The sequence below is a fragment of the Oncorhynchus clarkii genome, chromosome 22, assembly GCF_045791955.1.
Source record: "Oncorhynchus clarkii lewisi isolate Uvic-CL-2024 chromosome 22, UVic_Ocla_1.0, whole genome shotgun sequence".
Lineage (NCBI taxonomy): Eukaryota > Metazoa > Chordata > Actinopteri > Salmoniformes > Salmonidae > Oncorhynchus > Oncorhynchus clarkii.
In genome coordinates, this window is record NC_092168.1 from 15036914 (window position 1) to 15059495 (window position 22582).

At 43.7% G+C, this 22582-nt stretch overlaps 1 protein-coding gene and 1 non-coding gene across 3 annotated transcripts in view; both read left to right on the forward strand.

Moving 5' to 3' along the window:
* Window positions 1-2378: 2378 nt before the first annotated feature.
* LOC139380450 (rap guanine nucleotide exchange factor 4-like) overlaps window positions 2379-22582 on the forward strand; it is a 47099-nt gene continuing 26895 nt past the window's right edge. The window contains exon 1 of one of the 2 annotated variants that reach the window (XM_071123131.1): window positions 2379-3431. The gene's annotated coding sequence lies outside the window, so the exon portion shown is untranslated. The remainder of the gene's footprint in view (window positions 3432-22582) is intronic. The other variant, XM_071123132.1, reaches the window with a different exon arrangement.
* Window positions 16882-16936, forward strand: LOC139381031 (U7 small nuclear RNA). Its single transcript, XR_011628500.1, has one exon. It is a non-coding gene; the product is annotated as a U7 small nuclear RNA (small nuclear RNA).

The window sequence follows — 22582 nt, forward strand, 5'->3', positions numbered from 1 at the left end:
AATTTGTAAGATGCAATTTTATTGAGTAAATATATTTATTGGTTTCTTTTCATTTTGATAAGAGATGAAAATGCAATGAATTGAAGGTTATTTGTTGATGTAAAAATCTAAATTTACCGATTTTAAGGTTGTTAAATTTAGAGTGGGATCGCAAGACATTCTGGGGGGGGGGAAATAGGGTCCCCAAAAATTATGTCGGGAGAAATGGGGTCCCTGCTGAAAAAGTTTGAATGCCACTGACATAGAACATTCTTTCTGGATAACTATGTGGTCTGGGTCGGCATGTGCTCTCCAAATCAGTACACAAACAATCCGCTGTGGTGAGTAAGCTACAAGTCGTCGATTTTATTTAACTTTAAAGTTTAAATTCGAATAAACAACGTTAACAACTTTTGTATAAAATAGTTTGACATGTTAAGCGATAGAAGTAAGTTTGAAAACGTAACATAAACAGCCATTTTGCAAACATTTTCAATCTGTTTTTGACTCTAATCGAGGGGATATGAATGGAGCTGAATGTCTGACGGGTGGGTGCTCTCCAGGGAGAATTGTCACAAACAATTATTTTCCTAATTCTCTAACGTTGTGCAGAATAACTGACCAAAAGGATATGTCCTCTCCATCTATCTAGACCTGCTGAACGCTCTGGGGAAGATGTGGACATCATCCTGGCCAGGCTGAAATGTGTGAAGGCCTTTGAGCGGTTCCACCCTAGCCTTCTACAGCAGATATGCCTGTGTGGATTCTACGAATGTCTAGAGAAGGGTATCACATGTAAGTCTTGGCTTCATGTTCAAAAGACCTGTATGCTAAAACAAGGCTCTAGAATATGAGAATCTGTTCTCACCTCATGTATTTTCTTTTACAGTATACCGTCAAGGAGATATTGGTACCAGCTGGTATGCTGTCATCTCTGGCTCACTTGATGTCAAAGTGTCAGAGACAGCAAATCATCAGGTATATTGGGAGGGGGTTATGGTGGAGTTCAAACCAGATGGTGCATTACCTCCACCTGCTGGATTGGGGTATGGTGGAGACTGGAACTAGGTTCTTGTTGTTTATATTCTAGACTTTAAACCACAGGTGGTTAGGAATAATATTAAAGATGCACTACGCAGAAATCCCTGTGCCATTTCCTTGCAAAAAAATTGAATAGTTCACCCCATTTCTGTTTATTTGACAAAACAAGCATGTATAGCGTAGATAATCACTGTATCTAAACCGCCGTGACAAACAATATATTTTACATAACCCCAAATATGATATTTTCAGCTGTTTTAAGCTGGTGTACAAAACCAAAAATTAAAGACTCAAAAACAAAACTTATGAACGGGACCCATAGAAATAGTGCACATAGAACAGATCCAACGCACCTTAGACTTTCTTTCAATGAGAATGACAGATCTAGAACTCACATTTGTATGTGCATTTGGTCGGGTCGCCCAAAAAGTTACATATTACTGCTTTAAAGGTTTGAGGATATCCTCGTCAGACTGTTGGGAGGAGGGGTTGATAGAGTAGCACAGTATTAGTCATAACACCCTAGCGGTCAAACAGGGAAACTGTTCCAATCGTTTTTCCACCATACATTTTTCCCATTTTCCTCCCAAAATGAAATGCTAATTGGCTATCATAAAGAACTACAAATACCATGATTTTCTGGATAAGACTGCCGAATCAAGGCAAAGGCTTGAATCTTGGATTAACTGTCTAATGTAAGCTAAATGTAGTAACAAATAAATTGCCTACATTTATTTGTGAACTGTCTTGTGCAAGTTTTAAATTGACACAATACCGTTTAGCAAAGGGGTTAGCTAGCGATGACGTGCAAGAGCTTGCAGGGATTTGTAGTCTTGTATGATGTCTAAATTCATGCTAATTAGCATTTTCGAATCGGAGAGTAAATAGAGCCAAATATATTGATAAAAGTCAACTTGTTTGAGAGAGATTTACATGGTTATCAAATCTTTACCCCAGGGTTAGCCTACACGAAACACAGCCCTTATTGTTTGACCTGTATGTTTTATGGGTATTTTGACACTTCCAATATGGGGCTCTATTGCTCTTTGCCGAGGGGGTGACCACCGGGAGATTTTTTTTGTAGAACTACTGAGGTCACTTCTGGTCACTTTAAAAAAAAAAGATATTCTCCTCCAAAATGCATGAAACTGTAATTATGTTGACACCATCGGAAATATAACTGATGTGCGCCACAGCACTACAGCACTATCACTAATAGGTGGCTGTGCACTTGTGTCTCTCATTCGTGCCACTGCTCGCTCTGTTTGCTACAAATATAAGTTGTGATTTTCACTCTGATCTTAAAGGGACAGTGGGAGCAAATGAACAAGATTGCAAAATGAAACAGCAGATTGAAATGACCTCCCTTACTGTGAATTACTTTTCTGTGTAATATAAATCACTACCCTGTATTGTATTCAATCCATTCCTTGGTTCCAAAATAAATTGTACTATAGCAACAGTTAATATTTATGCATACAATCATTAAATACCAAATGAGATATATCAGAGGTGTGTCCACTTTCCTACAATAAATACATGATTAATATTCCTTATGGTTTGCCTGTAGTGTTGCAAAATTCCTTGAAGTTTCAATAAATTCTCAGGTTTTCCCTAATTCCCGGTTGGAGGATTCCCGGAATCAGAAGTTAAAAACCAGGAAATACGGAATCCTCCAACCAGGATTTCTGGGAAACCAGGGAATTTATTGAAAGTACCCAGAATTTTGCAACCCTAATTGCCTGACATGGGAGAAAATATTTTCAATACCTTCGATTCTATTAGTTAGTTGGTCTCCTCTCACGTCAAAGGATGAGCTGCACTGTAACATGTGCATGAGGAGATCAAGATGTACATTAACCCTGGAGCTCATCTGAAGAGCCAACTAGAAAGGGCACTCTACTTCACAGTGATTTGTATCTTCTGAGATTGGTAACCTTGGGGACACCAGGAGTCTTTTCCTATAATTACCAGCGCCCCATGTGCTCTAGTCTGCCTGGCGGCCCTCTGTTGATTGGAGTGATTTTAGAAGCCCTCTGTCTAATGCAAGTGTTCAGATCTGCTAGACTGCGTCCCACCTTTGGGAGTGATCTGATCACTGCCAAAGCCAGCATTTTGAGTCCCATTTCTTAAGGCAAGGCCCATTTTTAAGGGGATTAAAAACATTTGATTAGCATAGTCCCCCTACCTCCTCCCTGTCTCTTCCTCTTTTGAAAACAACGAGGAACCATCCAAGCAGAGATAATTTTCAGTGTATCTTGTAGGATGCTGTCACAATCTGCACTCTGGGTATTGGGACAGCATTTGGGGAGTCGATCCTGGATAACACCCCTCGGCACGCCACCATTGTCACCCGGGAATTCAGTGAACTCCTCCGCATCGACCAGAGGGAGTTCAAGTCTCTGTGGGAGGTAAGCACCTCAGCATTACGCCTTACCTTTGTGGATTCAGCTTTCAATACACTATCCAGTATGACTCACCTCAGATAGTGGCTGTAGCAAAGGAGGCTGCTGAGGGGAGGACAGCTCATAATAATGGCCGCAACGGAGCGAATGGAATGCCATCAAACACATGGTACCATTCCACTTATTCCACTACAGCCATTACCACGAGCCTGTCCTCCCCAATTACGGTGCCACCAACCTCCTGTGGGCTGTAACTATCTGGTAACTAACTATCTGTATCAGTGGACTGATGATACCCACACTGGAAATAATGAGGCTTTGTGGGAGTTCTTGGATTTTCTTTGATATCTGCAAAATGAACGTGCAGGCCTGGTGATTTAAGGCCATTTCCATTCTTTGAGGTGTGTCACTGAGGCAGTGGATTTTAAGTTGTGTTTATACAATGTGTTTACATCACGTGAGGAGGACATGAAAGTGCAAAGCAGGTTATTTACACCACAAGAAATATCCTTTTTGTAATATGTTAATTGGGATGGTATTTCTCTTCTCGAAACATCTGTTTGAAGTTCCAATGTGAGGCAGTATCATTTAGATATTTTGACCACTAGGGGGAAGTGCAGTGTTATAGACAATCGGTGCACTTCCTGTTGTGTGTGGGCTCACCGATCTCCATGATATGTTTTACAATTGTGGTTCGACCGCTGGCGTCATCACCATCATTTAAGCGGTCATCTAGAGCCATTCTTCCCTTGAATAATTAGTGTAGGAATAATAGTTTACCGCTGGGTAGATTTTTCTCCCCATATCTATGACAGATGGATCCTTGTGCTCAGGTCACAAGTATTTCCATGGGGATTTGTTTTGGAAGAGCAGTGTTGATGTTTGTATGTCTGTCAGTGTCACCCATGTTGGTTTAAGACTAAAGGAGTAGAGCTTGTCATTAGCAGGTTAGAAAATGATATCCCTTGCCAAATTGTCCCTTCCTGCTGCCCTGAGGAGCTCCCCTCTCCCCTATCCCTCCACCCCCTCAGCCGTACAGGAAGGCACGAGTGAGCGAGTTGGCCAGGATAGGAGGTGCCACGCTGTCCAAAGGCCCCTGTCTGTCCTGGTGGAGCCACTACACTGGCTTCCTTTCCTCTGAGAGCAGAGGGCAGGCAGGGGGGTTGTTAGTTTTAAAGCTATGGACTCTACGTCACTCACTGGTCCTTCACACTGGAACTGGAATCTGAGCCCAGTTTGAATGTATGCTATGCTGTGGACAACCACGTGGAAATACTACACATCTCTAGTCAGAGGATGAGCTCTTCTGAGAGGTCGGTCTGAGGTGAGCCGCTCTTGAGGGGGTGGGGGGGGGGGGGGGGGGGGGGGGGGTTGGGGTGAAAGGCTTTTAGCTGCCAGACAGGAGCACCATGACTGTACACTCATGCTTCATTGATGGAACATGTGTTTGGCCTGTCTTAAGATAATACTTTCTGCCCACGGTCGTGGTTAGCTTTTTAGAGCGGGGATAAGAGGAGTACTGAGTGATATAATGGCCTTCTATATTGGGGCTTTCCGTTGGATTTGTTGATGGGTTTCAGCTCAGAACCTTGGATGATTGTGTAGTTATGTCCAGCGACTCCTTTTCGAACGATGCAACAGCAACGATTCAACAATAACATACATTAGTGTCGAGAGAAGCGTCTGCATTTCCCTCACTATGAGGTAAATGTTTAGTGCCTCATTGACGTGCTCCTATTTCATTACTAACACAGCCAAATCATTGGAGAGACTGTAGCAACTCACAGCCCATTGCTTAATTGCTGTCAATAGTGCTCAGTGAAAGCAATCTCTCTTGCCCCTGCCACTCTAGCCAATGCCCATGACGGCCATTTGGTTCCGCGAAACATCACTCCATCGTGGCATTGTTGCTTGCCGTGCTGCGTTAGCTATGTCACACAAGCTGTGGGTGACTCAACTGCTATCAAAAGTGAACCCTGTGAACGTGCCCGTCGACAAGCTTTAAATGAATGATGGCGTTAGCGTGTCTCGATTGTGACTTTGGGTTGTATACTGGGCATGCCCGTCACTCAGTGTTTTGCTCATGATCACAGGATTACGTTGATCCCTTTCAATTATTTTGAGAATCTCCTCTTTGCTCAGCGTCAAGGTGCTAGACATGACCTGCGATAGGAATATTTAGCCATGCTGGTGCTCACCTGTGGAGCCTTGGTTTGAGACGGTCCAGGGGTGCCCATTTATTTCTGTCAGACATGCCGCAATGCAGAAAGTGCTCCTGATATCCTGTTACTAGCAGCAGAGGGCTTTCGAAATTCTTCATTTTCTCAAATGTTTATTCCCTGCCTGTTTACGATACATCACTTGTACTGTGCCGTAATTGATTGTAAATGCAGCCTAACTCCCTGCAGCATAGACAACTTCACCTTGTGTGTTTTTCTGATTGAGTCAAACACAAAGCTAATTAAAGGCAAATGATCTCCCTCAGGCCATGACTACAGTAGTATTCAACCATGTATGAGTTGTATATCATTATTTGTCTGAAGAATCAAAGAGTAGTAGTTGCCTTAGGAGCTCCTTTGGGAGTTGATTGAGCACAGACCGATCTGTGAGCGAGAGGTCACGTTGAGGTGATGCTGAACGGAGTCGTCCGAGCCCCAGGTACATCCCCTGAGGAAGAAGATTTTTAGGTTGAGGGAGACCTTGATACACGCGAGCGTGCGCACACACACGCTCACACACCACACACCACAGACCTCCACCCACACAGATCTGAGAAGTGAGCAGAAAGCCTTTGGCTCAACACTCCTACAGAGTGGTGGCAGACTGAGAACAGCTCAACACTCCTACAGAGTGGTGGCAGACTGAGAACAGCTCAACACTACTTCAGAGTGGTGGCAGACTGAGAACAGCTCAACACTCCTTCAGAGTGGTGGTAGACTGAGAACAGCTCAACATTCCTTCAGAGTGGTGGCAGACTGAGAACAGCTCAACACTCCTACAGAGTGGTGGCAGACTGAGAACAGCTCAACACTCCTACAGAGTGGTGGCAGACTGAGAACAGCTCAACACTCCTGCAGAGTGAGAACAGCTCAACACTCCTTCAGAGTGGTGGCAGATTGAGAACAGCTCAACATTCCTTCAGAGTGGTGGCAGACTGAGAACAGCTCAACACTCCTGCAGAGTGGTGGCAGACTGAGAACAGCTCAACACCTACAGAGTGGTGGCAGACTGAGAACAGCTCAACACTTCTGCAGAGTGGTGGCAGACTGAGCACAGCTCAACACCTACAGAGTGGTGGCAGACTGAGAACAGCTCAACACTCCTTCAGAGTGGTGGCAGATTGAGAACAGCTCAACATTCCTTCAGAGTGGTGGCAGACTGAGAACAGCTCAACACTCCTGCAGAGTGGTGGCAGACTGAGAACAGCTCAACACCTACAGAGTGGTGGCAGACTGAGAACAGCCCAACACTCCTTCAGAGTGGTGGCAGACTGAGAACAGCTCAACACTCCTTCAGAGTGGTGGCAGACTGAGAACAGCTCAACACCTACAGAGTGGTAGCAGACTGAGAACAGCTCAACACCTATAGAGTGGTGGCAGACTGAGAACAGCACTGCCTGTGTGAACTGGGAATTATTCTTTAGTCATGGCTGCCATGTTAAGTGTTCAGAACATATTCTTCATCCAGTCTCAGCCTTCTCACTACAAAGCATCATGAAAAAAACTAATGTCCAGACAGTACGTGTATATTCACTGATGGCCTTTGCTCCACGTTTGCTCCCAGTTTTGTGGCTTGCTGAAGTGAATGGGACACAAACTGTTTGTGATTATGGTGTGATATACTGTCGCACTCAGCTTGACATTGACTGTGGCGGAGTCACAGAAATATCTCTGGAACATGCCATGTTCATTGCTCTCTATTCCCCTGACCCCGCCTTCAACAACAATATCAACTGTCACGTCTACACTCTTAGAAAAATGTGTTCCAAAAGGGTTCTTCGGCTGTCCCAATAGGAGAACCCATTTTGGTTCTAGATGGAATGCTTTTTTGGTTCCAGGTAGAACTCTTTTTGGGTTCCATGTAGAATCCTCTGTGTAAAAGGTTCTACATGGAACTAAAAAGGGTTCCACTTGGAACCAAAAATGGTTCTTCAAAGGGTTCTCCTATGGAGACAGGTTGTAGATAGCACATTTTTTTCTAAGAGTGTATCAGGCATGGCTCCCGCTCTTCACATATCAGAGTCTGACTTATGTTATTGAGGCAGGCGTGTGCTTGTTTGTTTAACAGAGAAGACATGGGCTGGGCTCTTCACACACAGGAAAACTGGCTGTGGCTCCAATGACCTGATCATCAGTTTCCCATACACTTTTCTTGCTTCCACCGGCCATTGAGATTGGAACAACACAATTGTGATTTGTGCTTTGCTTTTCCCCACTCTTCTTCTTTTCTTGCACGACAGCACAATCTGCATCGGTAGCTTATAGCCAGTCTATCGCTGTCTGTTCCATGTCCTTGATGCACATAGGAATGATTTTCATACCCAGGATTTTATTTGTTGCCCAATTTTCTGTTATCTAACGTGTCCGTTAGACTGAGGCCTATACCTGGAAGTGGGGCTAACCGTGACCCCGAGCTTCTCCATGAAGGCCCTCCAGGGATATGAATTGGGAGCCACAGTCCGAGACGATGTCCTCCGGGAGGCCATAATACCAGAAGACCTGTTGGAACAGTGCCTCAGCGATCTGGAGAGCAGTGGGAAGACAGGAAGGCAGGAAGAGGGATTTATCGACATGTCTTGGATAATCTATCCATGATGAATGGTCAAACCATCAGAAGGGGGAAGATCAGTAACAATGTCAATGGATAGATGGGACCGAGGTCGCTGAGGTACGGGAAGCGGCAGGAGCTTCCCTGCTGGAGCATTCCCTGTGGGACTTGGTTTGAGTACACACAGAACAGGACTTGACATACCATGTAACATCCTGCACCAAGGTGGGCCACCAGTATTTCTCAGTGATGGAATGAATGGTGTGAGAAATACCTGGATGTCCTGCGACGACAGCTGTGTGTGCCCAGGTCAGCAGCCGATCACCTTATCCCTGTGGGAACGTAGATGTGCGCGGGAGGACAATTCCAGGGTGCAGGCTCCCTCTCTAGAGCTTGGAGGATGTCCACATCTACGTCCCAAACCCCTGGACCCATGACTCGGGAGTATGGGATTACGGGTGCCCTCTGGACAGGAGCCTCTCCCAAATTGTAGATATGGGACAGGGCATTGGCCTTGATGTTCTTAGAACCTGGGCGATAGTTGAACCTGGTGAAAAATAAAAAAGAACCTGGCTTGGAGCGGATTCAGTCTCCTCGCTGTCCGTGTGTATCATGGTTTCGATGGTCGGTGAGGATGATGAATGGTTCCTTGACACCCTCCAGCCAGTGTCTCCACTCCTCTAATGCCAACTTCACCGCCAAGAGCTCCCGATTGCCGACGTCGTAATTTCTCTCTGCGGTGGATATTTTTTTTGGACAAGAAAGCACAAGGATACAATTTTAGGGTGTCCCCCTGTCTTTGTGACAAAACTGCCCCCACATCCACCTCCGATGCGTCTACCTCAACCACAAAAGGTAGCGTGGAATCAGGGTGTTTTAGCGAGGGGGCTGGGGGGGGAAACGCCCCTTGAGAAGACAAAAGGCCTCGTCGGCTACTGGAGACCAAAACAACCTACGAGGCCCACCGTTGAGGAGGGAGGTGAGAGGGGTGGTGACGGCGCTTAAGTTCCTGATGAAGCGGCGGGGTAAAATTTGGCAAATCCCCAAAAACGTTGTAATCTCTTGATGGTGGTTGGGACTGGCCATGACCTTACCGCATCTACCTGTCCTCCATCCTCACTCCCCGATTTGGTAGTCCAAGAAGGAGACAGCCCTGTGGTGGAATTGGCACTTCTCCGCCTTGACGAACAGGTGGTTAGCCAAGAGGCGTTCCAGGACTGCTCGAACGTGAGTGATGTGATCTTCCAGGTTGGTCGAGAAGATCAGGATGTCATCGATGTACACAATCACCTGACGTCCGAGCATGTCCCTAAACACCTTGTTGACAAATGCCTGGAACCCTGACGGAGCATTGGCTAAGCCAAAGGGCATAACCAAATACTCATATTGACCAGACATCGTGCATAGTCACTTTAACTATACATTCATGAACATACTACCTCAATTGGGCCGACCAACCAGTGCTCCCGCGCATTGGCTAACCGGGCTATCTGCATTGTGTCCCACCACCCGCCAACCCCTCTTTTTATGCTACTGCTACTCTCTGTTCATCATATATGCATAGTCACTTTAACCATATCTACATGTACATACTACCTCAATCAGCCTGACTAACCGGTGTCTATATGTAGCCTCGCTACTTCTATAGCCTCACTACTGTATATAGCCTGTCTTTATACTGTTGTTTTATTTCTTTACCTACCTGTTGTTCACCTAATACCTTTTTTGCACTATTGGTTAGAGCCTGTAAGTAAGCATTTCACTGTAAGGTCTACACCTGTTGTATTCAGCGCACGCGACAAATAAACTTTGATTTGATTTGAACACCGCCTTCCCCTCATCCCCCTCCCAGAAGCAAATGAGATTGTAGGCACTCCGGGGGCGATGAGGAGGGAGCGCGGGTCTTGGAGAATACCTCCCTTAGATCCTGATATTCCTCCGGGATGTTGGGCTGGAGGGCAACCACAGGACTCTCAACCGACGTGGAACGACAGGGGACAGTAAAGAAGGTCTTCCGGAATTCAGGTGACCAGTCGGTGATTCTCATCCTCGACCATGAGATGGTAGGGTTATGGCGCTGAAGCCAAGGTAGGCCGAGGATGATCTTGTGAACTGGTGCACTGGTGATGAAGGCGATGTTTTCCTGGTGATTGGGCTCCACAGTGAGGATGGGTGGTTAGGTGATGTGTGTGATGGTTCCGGATCCTAGAGGCCAACAGTCGCGACCTTGAACCGTAAATGGAGAGGAGAACAGATAGGTAGTAATATTGAGAGAGGAGGCAAGGGTCTGATCCATAAAGTTCCCCGCGGCGCCAGAATCCACTAAAGCTGTAAACACAGGGCATGAGGGACAGTCAGCCAGAGTGATGGGTACTGAAAAGAGTCAGTAGATGGAATACTCACTCCTGGTCCAGGGGATGTAACATCACGCGACTGTCCCTCTGCTCTAGTGGATCACAGATTCTGAAGTAACAGACACCACTGGCGCTTGTGCCCTCCCTGGCCACAGTACAAACAGAGCCTCAGCTGTATCCGTCTGCGTCATTCCGCCGCAGGAAGGCGTGTGACCCCTACCTCCATGGGTTCAGGCTCTGATCCCGAACACTCACCGAAGGAGGGAGAGAAGCGATGGGGATGCCGACGGACCCAGAGGAGGTTATCCAGACGGATGGCCATAGCAATGAGGGAGGTTGTCATCTCGGCAGGCCAGTTCCGTCTGGACCTCCTCGCGCAGACCTCTTCTAAATAACGTGCTCAGTGCCGGCTCATTCCAGCCACTGGAAGCTGATATTGTCCAGAAGGTAAGCACATACTCAGCAGCCGTCTGATACCCCTGCTGGAGCTGAAGCAGACGCTTACCTCCCTCTCTGCCCTCTGCGGGAGGATTGAAAATACATTTAAACAGAGCCATGAACCCCTCATAAGACTCAAGCTCCTCCTCTCCTCTCTCCCAGACGGCCCATTCTAAGGCCCGCCCAGTCAGCAGAGAAATAACCTTGGCAACCTTAGTCCTCTCGGTGGTGGGGGCCTCCCATCTGACGTGTGAAATAGAGGGAGCACTGAAGGAGGAAGCTACGGCATTTGGATGGTGTCCTGTCATATTTCTCCGGGAGGGATAGACGGGCATCGCTGATCTGAGCGGGTTGCTGGATGGGCTGGTGTGCTGACTCGTTGGGTAGACTGGCTTTAGAATGTCCTCCGCTGTTGAGACGTTGTAGACTGCGGAGAACATCTTCCATAGCCGTCCCCAGTTGAGCCAGCTGATCATGGTGTTGACGAAGGTCACCTTGTTCATTGATCGTCTGGGAGATGTCCAGTTGTCCTGCTGCTTCCATATTTTGAGTTGGTATTCTGTAATGATGTGGCGGTGAGTCAGAAGCAGGTGAAACGTTTTAATAAAACAACAAAACCCAGAACACGACACTAACATAAGGCAGTACGCCGATAAACAAGAACAATACCAACCTGGTGAGTGAACATGTGAGAGGGACATATAAAGGGGAGGCATTTAGGAAGGTAATGGAGTCCAGGTGTGAATCATGATGATTCACAGGTGCACGTAATGGTGAGTGCCAGGTGTGCGTAATGATGAATCCCAGGACCCGTGGTTAGTATATTGGCGACGTCGTACGCTGGAGGGGAGGAGCAGGAGCAGACGTGACAGATTGTAAATATGTTACTACCTAACAATATTGTCAAAAACACTTATTGGATGCCGTGTGGCTGTTGGTTACAAGGCCAGAACAGAGATAAAAGCTGCATACCTGTGTGGCTGTAATCAGTAGGAAGGTCAAAGATAAGATTCCATCTGCCCACTGTCCTTGATGTAATGCAGAGAGGCTAAGTAATAGAACCAGGGGTACTGAATGTACGGAACGTTTCGGGGTCAGTTTAGTTTCAACTGGAGGTTTGAACATGCAATTTGGAATAATTAGTCAATTTCACGAATGCCCTGCGTGCGAAATGGCAAGTTGGGTGCTGTAAATGTAATATGCCTTCATTAACCATTGGTACGTTGGAATTTAGACGTGATGTGACGAGATGTACAGTTGTTGCATACAAAGTGGATGAACCACAGCATATACAACAACAATTCCAATGTCAATATGAAATAATGAAATCTTCAAGTTGAGCAGGTGTCAAATTGAAGGATAACTGCATGAAAAGGTACTATGATCAGTGTTCCAGTCTTATGTGTTCACATTTCAAGGTTAGATGGCACTTAGGGTACACATCTGTATTTTCTGTGTAAGTACGACTTTAATCGGTTAAATAATCGAGTAAAGCTCCCGTTTGTCCCTGCCTTTTGGGACCACGTGAGCAAGTTACAGTAGAACTGTGTCTGCGCTGCGTGTGCGTAGTGTACTGTAGCTGTGTGGCGCTGCGATGGACCAAGCGTCCACTCATGAGCGCATGATGATTGGAGGAGTAGAGTAATCGCCTAGCAACTGCTGCGTGGGGGAAGTAAGCTGGCAGGCAGGGAAGCAGGGAGGGAGGGAGGCACTCTGCTGGGCAAAGGGAGGCTGGGCTCAACTCACTCTGCTCTGCTTTGAGAGAGGGATGGAGGCTGGAGCACCAGGACTGGACCACACTAACAACCAGGGGATGTTGGGGGGGGTTTAGACCAGTTACTGACACAGGGACATTGAAAGGTGGAGTCTATTACTGGGACTGTGGAAGAAGTGTCTTATTAAGATAACTATACAGTAACAGTTGTCTGCACATGGGACAGTGTGAACACTTTTAGGTGAGTCTTGCTTTATCAAGCGTTTGTGTAATGCTAATGTGGGGCTTAAAAATGGGATGATCTTCTATACGTTAACACATTGTAATACATAATCTGACATTTTAATTATGTCTTATCATTTGTACAGAAACGTATCACAAGGATAATGTGCATAACTATAATGTTTTGGATACTTGAAATGTCTCTGTTTGGTGAGAACCTAAAGCTGAAGAACTGAACTGAAACTCTTGGGAGGGGCTTCCCCGAATTCTTTTCCAAGCAGCCTGAAGTCTGCCAGTCAGTAGAAGGTATGTACTAGTTTATAAAACGTCTTGAGAGCAGGCAGCAGTTTGTATTATGCATGTTATGTAATCTGACGTGAATTATTCAACATACAAGTGTGCATCCATGCATAATGATGCGCAGAGTGCCAAATGTACTCATGACCTGTGAATTTAGTAATGTGACATGTTATATTTTTGTGTTTCTGGACTTTGATTTTAAGATCCACTATTGGATCCCATAGCGTTCATTTAGAAATTATTCTGTATAATTTGAACAAATGCATAGTCATTTTTGAAGCATTATAGTATTTTAACGCATGTATTTATAGAAAAATGAACATAGACAAGCCATAAGGGTTGGAGAGGTGAAGTGGATCATGTGTGTGTGTTTGTGAACAACAGTGCGCATCAGTTTGCCAGAGTGGATGTGGCAGATCAGATAGTAGTTGCCCAGACCTCCCACTTCTCCCCCCAGAGGGAAAGCACATGAGAATGGGCACATCTGTCATTGCAGACTCCATTGATAAAGCCTTTGTTTGTATGGAGGGTTAAGTGATGGTTATGGCGAGTCACAGAGTTATAGTTTCACTCCTCTTATGAGTGTATTATCACATAGATATGGAGCTTTTTGGGTCTGTGTTTATACTTGACATGTCACTATTTAATTGCGTATAATAGTTTTTGCACATATGATACGATAGTCTGGGTTTGTGGGTTGGATTCACTCCTCCACAGTAATTTGCGTTCCCTTCTCCCGGACTCAAATCCCAGGTAACTAACTAACTTGATCTAGTTCGATCATGTCCTCCTATTCAGAGAACAGCTGTGTTGTTTCCTGTGTATTCCTTTAATTCCTTTCATTAACTCAAAGTAAATCCACTCGAACAATGTTTCTAATCATAACCGCCTAAGCCTACTGCTCTGATGGGATCACAAACGGTTTCATTATTTGGAGGAAGACTAAGATTAGTTTTTCTGAGTTAAATCAGGCAAAGAGCATTTTGACGATTAAACCTTGGTTTTGGCTGTTGCCTTGTCGTAAAACGGTCTTTAAGGATTTCTGGACAGGGATTGCCCCCAAAGACTGCATTTACTTTGAATGGTGACCGCTAATCCTGTTGACTGCTTTGTTGGAGGTTAAACTGGATTCTGGATCAGTGACTGACCCTTCTATAGTTCGACTACAGGATTATCTGAACGAACAGCGGAGACGGAAAGCAATATGGAGTTTTATTAAATAGTTTGGGGTATGGCCTCGTTTCCAATGAATGCTCCTCGGAGCCAGATGCTGATGACAGGTAGCCCTTTGCTGGGCAGCTGGCATCAAAACCCCCCGCTGGGGGAAAGGAGTTCCAATGACGGGGCTTAAGGTTGTTATAGCCGGTGGTGGAGGGGAGGAAGATGGTCGTCAACAACTGTTGCTAAAAAAACAGCAAGAGAGAGAACAAGGGTATGTTGACATATAAATATACCCCAAGATATATGCCCATTGGTTGAGAGGAAGGTGATAATTGCAAGAGTGAGCCCATGCAGTAGATTGAACAGCAATGATCGTGCCGTGCTTAGAGGTCTATTGGGAAAATAGGTGAATGACCTTCCACAAATGGCTAATAGGAAAGAAGAGAAGAAACAAGATGCTATGCTGATGTATTCATTCCCACTATGCCCATATAATAGGAAAATAAGTGATTGAGGTTGTGCTTACTTGATGAAGTTAAACGAGCGTTCAGAGCAGCCTTCCTGATTGAGCTTTCGTAAACGACATTACTCCAACATGACAGTCCTATTTGCATCTGACGAAAGTCATATTTAACGTGAAAACCATTTAGCATCTTGAAATTCTTATCATCTTCTGAACGATCATCTGCTGAACCTTGCACCTCGTGTCTGACACTGTGGGAGGTGGGATGGATAAGTTTTTGCATGTGATTCATGCAAACCTTTGACCCCTATCTCCTCAATCTGATCTAGCCTAAATACAGTAGTGCTCCTAATGTACAGCAGAAAGCCTCTTTCAGTGAAGTGATACAGTAGGGCTGGCTAGGTAATCTGACACAGTGATTAGGACACTTCCTTTGATGCCGTGGTAGGTGTGTCAGCCAGGCTGTCAATGAAGCTCTGTTGGCCTGTCATGTCCTGTTGCATCAAATCTTTGATGGTTGGCTTGTTGTGTAGTGGCACACACTTTCATATGGATAATGTGGTTTATCTATCTGGTGTGAACAAGGCTTGCGGTTTTGACCGGCATGATGTAATGTTGAAAGGTGCACAACTTTACCAGTAGTTCAGTTGTTTTGAACTGGAATGGTCTCGTTTAAATGGACCAACCATTTGTTGAAACCCTTACCCGCAACAGACAGAGCTGATCATAGTGTCTTTCCAACCCTGATCATTCTGCAGTAGTTGGTATGTGAAAAATGAATTGATACTGTCCATGTAATCCTCTGTGAGTTGAAGTAATGGAGGCTAATTTGAGAGATCATTCTAATGGATATTGCAGTTGTGAAGAGCTCTTTGTAATTACAGAGCTGGATCTCTGTTGATGGAATTTGGGCTATCTAATAAAATGAAGGGGTTAGAGTGACAAGAAAATAGGGAAATGAGCGAGAGTCAATTGCATTGTCGGGAACAGTCTATTTTTCAGTTGGTCCACAACTCCTACTGTGTTACTTACTGTAAGATGAGCTGGAGATAGTGTCTAAAGGCTTCCTTCCATACGCGTCGGTTCGGCTGGCGCCTAGCCAAACTCGGCTATGGCAACAGATAGAGCGTGCTCGCAGACTCCCTTAAAAGACATTCGCTTGAAAAATGAGAACAAAAACAGCAACAATAGTTTTGCTTATCCACGATAGCCACTTCCTCACAATAGTCAGAACCAATCTAAGATAACTCAAGAAAGTTATCATTACTTTTTAGCCGCAAAAGTGTACACCTAAGTATTTGGATGCAGTATTTCTCAAGTGAATAAATGTGCATGAAAATGAGTCGCTGAATGACAACAAACACTTTATTGAAGAATCACTACTGTTGACCAATGACCGATGTAGGGGTGTAGACTTCGGCTACCGAAATTCGGCCTGCCTCGAAAACAATGTGTGTGCACGTACAGCTGGAAAAAAACCTTGCCGAAGACTAAAACGATCAAAATGTTGTCATTATACAGTATATGCTGAAACTGTAACGAACTGTTTCGGATGGGAAGCATGCTTTAGTGAGCTGATGAATACACTTTCTACCCACTGTTTTCACAGATGAAGAACAATCAAATATACCGTACATTATATTTGATGTTGTATCTATATTCCTTTTGTCAGGAGAGCATATTTTAAGGCTAACTTGGCAAAATAAATCATTGATCATGTATTTGATTGTTCCTCATCAGCATTGCTAAAAGCTTTCTATAGAAGCAAGTGCAGTAGGTCACATTGGGAGAGTGTCGCTTTGTGTAAATGTAGTGTTTTCTGACACGCCTCCCACATAACAAAATACTACAGTTTACTATAGAATACTACAGTTCTTCCATTCCCCTCCTCCATATCCCAATTTGTGCCACCCGTAAGTGAGAAACCTATGTGTGGAGTATAGACCATATATTGTGTTCCCTATGGTTATAGAAAATAGCAGAAGCTCTGAACTCTCCGTCAGAACCCAGTCCTACCTACAGTAGCTACAGGTTATGGAACATTTGCTCTTTTAGTATTTCTCCAGTAGGTTTCCTCACAGAGAAAGCCCCCCACTTCTATGTCAAAGACAATAAAACAAAAAACACTTGAATAAATACTACAGTAATGTCCTCAAAAACACTACAGTAAATACTACATTGTAAATTGGGTGGTTCGAGCCCAGAATGCTGGTTGGCTGAAAGCCGTGGTATATCAAGGGTAAGTAATACAAACTTATTTATTTTTACTGCTCTAATAAAGTTGGTAACCAGTTTATAATAGCAATAAGGTACTTCTCTGGTTTGGGGTATATGGTCAATATACCATGGCTAAGGGCTGCATCTGTCGCGCATAAGAACAGCCCTTAGCCATGGTATATTGACCATATACCACATGCCCTCGTGCCTTATAAGTATACCGCACTACAGTTGGCAAGAACACTATAGTAAATACTACAGTATAATACAGTCCGCAAAAACACTGCAGTAATTAAGATAGTATATACTATTTTTTTTACTACAGTATTTATACTAGAGTAAACTGTAAATACTACAGTATACTAAAGTATATTATAGTAAATTATTCAGTATTCACTGTAATGTTTTTTGAGAAATACCTACCATAGTATACACTATAGTATTTTTTAAATGTGGGCACTAATCCCCATCTAAAATAACACCCTCACCCACCCTCCAACACCCCGCACTTTCTCCATCAGCCAGTACCTCTGGGGAGAGACTTATTGGTCCAGTAGGGTCATTTAAGTGTTGAAGGCATCTCATGTGCACTGAATGCTTATTTGTTGCTCAGTTTAAGTGCTCCTCTCAAGCCCAAGCCCTTTCATTTTCAACAAAGAAAGATGGGCATGTTTACAGTAACTGATCCTGGAGGCTTTTTTTCTATTTACATTGAATAATTGATCAAAAAAGCATGCTGTTATATGCTTTTGCAGACAAATGTGATGATTAGGTTAGTTCTAAGATTGAATACATGCTGACATACAATGTAAGTCTCATAGTTTATGATACAATTTTTGCTCATATCTTGGTAACTCTCAAAGAGCATAGAGTTTTGGATTACAGTAAGGGAAATGCTTTTAAAATCGGAAGTCATTGAGACATTTTCAAAAGGCTTCTTAATTGGGGGCAAAAGCTGTTTGCATCTGAGGGGGTCTTGAAGTGATTAGCTCTGGGTAGAATTGAATTTAGAATTGGACCTCTGGGAGCAAACTGACATCTGGTAACAAATGACTCTGTCGGTTTGGCTTTCATTTGGTCTGTAATGACCAAAAATACAAAGGATGGCAGGCAGCATTAATATGTTGCTAAATGCTCCTTAACCAGCTTCTACGGAGCCCCACCGTTCATTTAGGCGCTTAGCCCTTTGTATTATGCTAATGTCCATTGACCTGTTGTTGAAAGCCATTTGCTACATGTTGTTATAGGGTATTGATTTAACAGTGATCCATTCCAGGAATGCTAATGCCCCCACAATAGTATATGCATTGGTTGAAGCTCAATGTAAAATTCAAAATCTCCCTACTATCATACTGTATCTAAGCCAATATGACACCAATGATGATGATCATTTGCAAATCAATTTGATTGGAGGTACATAACACACTCCCCTCCTCTCGACATGAGCTGCCCGGGCGTTACTGAGAACCACATACCAAATTTTTAACAGGGTCATTAGCATTAGTAAAAAAAAAAAGAAGCAATTTCTTGCCCGACCTAGCTCGATATATTCGGTTAAGAACAAGACTATAGCGTATATAAAGTGACCATTAGACTTGCCACCTTTCGGAATCAATAAGTTTGTAGGGGCAACAGGTTTGTTTACATTTTTAATTTGTCACTCCCATGTGCTCATTTCTGTCCATTAAGAACCAGAGATGTGCTACCCTTTTGTAGCATTTCTGACAATGCTAACGTCTTTTCAGCCAAATCTCAGAGTTCTAAAACCGGACCAAAACAATTGGGTTGCACAGCAACAGTGCTAGTAGCTACTTAACACCAGTCGGATGAGGCAAGCTACAAGCAAAGGAAGCTAGCTATATTTTGCTTTGGAAGGTTTTCACATGGCTGAAGTCACCTGTGTAAACTGTTGGCCTTGACAGTTGTGTATAATCAGAGCACAAACAAATAAGATAGCAAACATCCTTGGCTGCTAGCCAGTAACGTTAGCTAGCTAGCTACAAGCCAACAAGGCTGTAACATTAGCCGTATGGACAGATCGCAATGCACCAGCACAACTTAATCTTAAAAATAAAATAAAAAGTATTTAGTTAACCTTTATTTAACTAGGCAAGTCAGTTAAATAAACTTTCTTCCACAAAGCACAGCTAGTAAGTAAAGTTATTCAACACCATACTTTGGGAAATTGCCATGCTGCTAATGTATAATAGAAGCAATGGGCATTGCTCATCTAACGCTAACGTTACTCCATACACTAGTCAATCTGGCTTGCCTAGCAATGTAGCGAGCTAACATTACAGCCCTTACTTTATGCATTTATTCAGTACTCTCACTCCTCTGTCAGTGCAATTGTCTTATTGTTATTATAATCCAGATTTGCGCTGACTGATTGACACAGTGTCAAGTTGATTTTCAATGTATTCCTGAAAACCTGAAGTCGCCATCCAAGTAAAAATAGCCAAGGGGGTGCGGGTGCACCCAGGTTAAACAACACAAACATAATTGTTTGCTTGCGTTACCTTTGCACAATCAAAAGAAAAAGCCATTTTGCTTACTTTGTTAGCTATGTGACTGTTTTCAACACATCAACTTTTTTAGGATAGGGGGCAGCATTCGGAATTTTGGATGAAAAGCATTCCCAAAGTAAACTGCCTGCTACTCAGGCCCAGAAGCTAGGATATGCATGTAATTGGTAGATTTGGATAGAAAACACTCTAAAGTTTCCAAAACTGTTAAAACTGTTAATGTCGGTGAGTATAACAGATCTGAAATGGCAGGCGAAAACCTGAGGAAAATCCATCCAGGAAGTGCTATTATTTTGAAATGGGTGTTTTTCTATTGAAAGTCTATCCACCATATAAATGGTTATGACCCAGATTGCGTTCCCTATGGCTTCCACTAGCTGTGAACAGTCTTTAGACATTGTTTCAGGCCTTTCTTCTGAAAAATGAGGGCGAATGAGCAGTTTCTTTGAGAGGCCAGTGGAAAGTCCCCAACCTGTTTGGTGCGCAATCCCGAGAGCGCGCCTTTCGTTGTTTTTCTTTTATAATGACGACGCTATTGTCCGGTTGAAATATTATCGATTACTTAGGCTAAAAACAACCTGAGAATTGATTATAAACATCGTTTGACATGTTTCTATGAACTTTACGGATACTATTTGGAATTTTCGTCTGCCTCTTGTGACCGCATTTGAGCCATTGGATTACTGAACAAAACGCGCCAACAAAATGGAGGTTTTTGGATATAAAGAGGGACTTTATCGAACAAAACAAACATTTATTGTGTAACTGGGAGTCTTCTGAGGGCAACCATACGAAGATCATCAAAGGTAAGTGATTCATTTTATTGCTATTTCTGACTTTCGTGACTAGTCTACTTGGCTGGTAACTGTATGTAATGTTTTGTCTGCTGAGCGCTGTCCTCAGATAATCGCATGGTTTGCTTTCGCCGTAAAGCATTTGTGAAATCTGACACAGCGACTGGATTAACAACAAGTTAAGCTTTATTTTGATGTATTGCACTTGTGATTTCATGTAAGTTAAATATTTATAGTAATTTAATTTGAATTTGGCGCTCTGTAATTTCACCAGAAGTTGTAGAGGTGGGACGCTAGCGTCCTGATACATAAGAAGTTTTAACCAAGCAAGAAAACATTTAATTAGTACTGAGTGAATGAACAACATCAAACGCTTCCTGTCATCACCAGACTGTCCATTTAAATAGTGTCAAGATAATGCGTTCATGGCAGGGTTTGTAGCGTAAGCGTTAACGTCTTAAGGTCTTGGGTTCGCCTCTGCAAGGAGACATTTTGACCATTTTCTTTCATGTATAGTTTTGGCACCCCCCTCTCCCGATACACACACACTAGCCCGCACGTTGTGTGCTTATTTTCAATTATTAGGTGGCTCTTAAAAGAGCATAGTTGAGTGGCAATGGACAAGGACTGTGGTGTGCGTACTACTGCGCGTTTCTTGCCAATAGTGTGGGACTGCGGCCCGCAATTTGGGGTGTTTCTGATGCCCCCCCACCATCGTCAGCATAACTCCGGGAAAGCAGTGGCCGACAGGCGGGGGCAAAGAACACTGTCTATTGATTTCTTGCTATCGTTAGCTAGCTAGCTAGCTACTTATCCCACCTTCTGTGTACTGGAGTACTAGTTAGCTAGCTAACTAGCTAGCACCCAGTGTCTTTCACTGATGCCTGCCGAACACCTGCCCTTGCCGTCGTTAACTTCTTGAGAATACTTGACACGCAGACGTCCCAAGTATGCCCCTGGAAATGCAAATGCGCTACGCTAAATGCTAAATGTACTCGTTACAACTCAATCTTTGATCAAAATTCACAAGCAGGGTATTGAATTAAAGCTACACTCGTTGTGAACCTAGCCAGCAAGTCAGATTTTTAAAATGCTTTTCGGCGAAAGCATCAGAAGCTATTATCTGATAGCATGCACCCCCCAAAATGCCAGCACGACACGTAAACAACAGATTTTGCGGTAGCCGGCGCTACCCAAAACGCAGAAATAAAATATAAAACATTCATTACCTTTGACGAGCTTCTTTCTTGGCACTCCTATATGCCCCATAAACATCACTATTGGGTCTTTTTTTCGTTTAAATCGGTCCATATATACCCAAAATAGCTTTGTATGGGATCTGTGTCATTCAGAAAAAATCATCGTTTTTAAACGCTGCGTAATTTTTTTAAATTAAAAAAGTCGACGATAAACTTTCACAAAACACTTCGAAATCCTTTTGTAATCCAACTTTAGGTATTAGTAAACGTTTATAATCTATCAAAATGATTACAGGGCGATGTCTTTTCAATAGGTCTTCACTTGCAAAAACAATGCCATCTGATATCTCCCTCAACTGCGTCCGGGTGAAGACTGGGAAAATGGAGGTCAGACAGAAGGATTTTCCAACAATAAATTCAATTGAAAATTAGGACAATGGCGCCATCGTGCGGAATTTGTATGAATTGCAGGCAGATTGCCATTAAATTCTGTTCTCTTTTAATAACTGGTGGAAGTGACTTATGGAAATTATTTTTAGCTTTCAGAGAGCAGTTTTTCTTGCGTTTTTCAATGAAACACACGATCTGTTATAGTCACAGCCGTGATTTAACCAGTTTTATAAACTTCAGAGTGTTTTCTATCCACACATACTAATCATATGCATATACTATATTCCTGGCATGAGTAGCAGGACGCTGAAAAGTTGCGCGATTTTTAACAGAATTTTCAAAAAAGGAGGGGGTAGAAGTAAGAGGTTTTAACAGAACTACGGGAAAAGTGCTCTACAGGCGGGGGCCAAGGACACTGTCTACCATTGTCCCTAGCTAGCTACCAGGTTTGTCCCCCCCGCCTCTTCTTCTCTTGGGTCTGTCTGCGGTTCGAATATTAAGCAACCTGCATACACATTGTTTGAAGTACAATAGACCAACATACAGTACCTTCAGGAAGTATTCATACCCCTTTACTTTTTCCACATTTATTAGGTTACAGCCTTATTGGAAA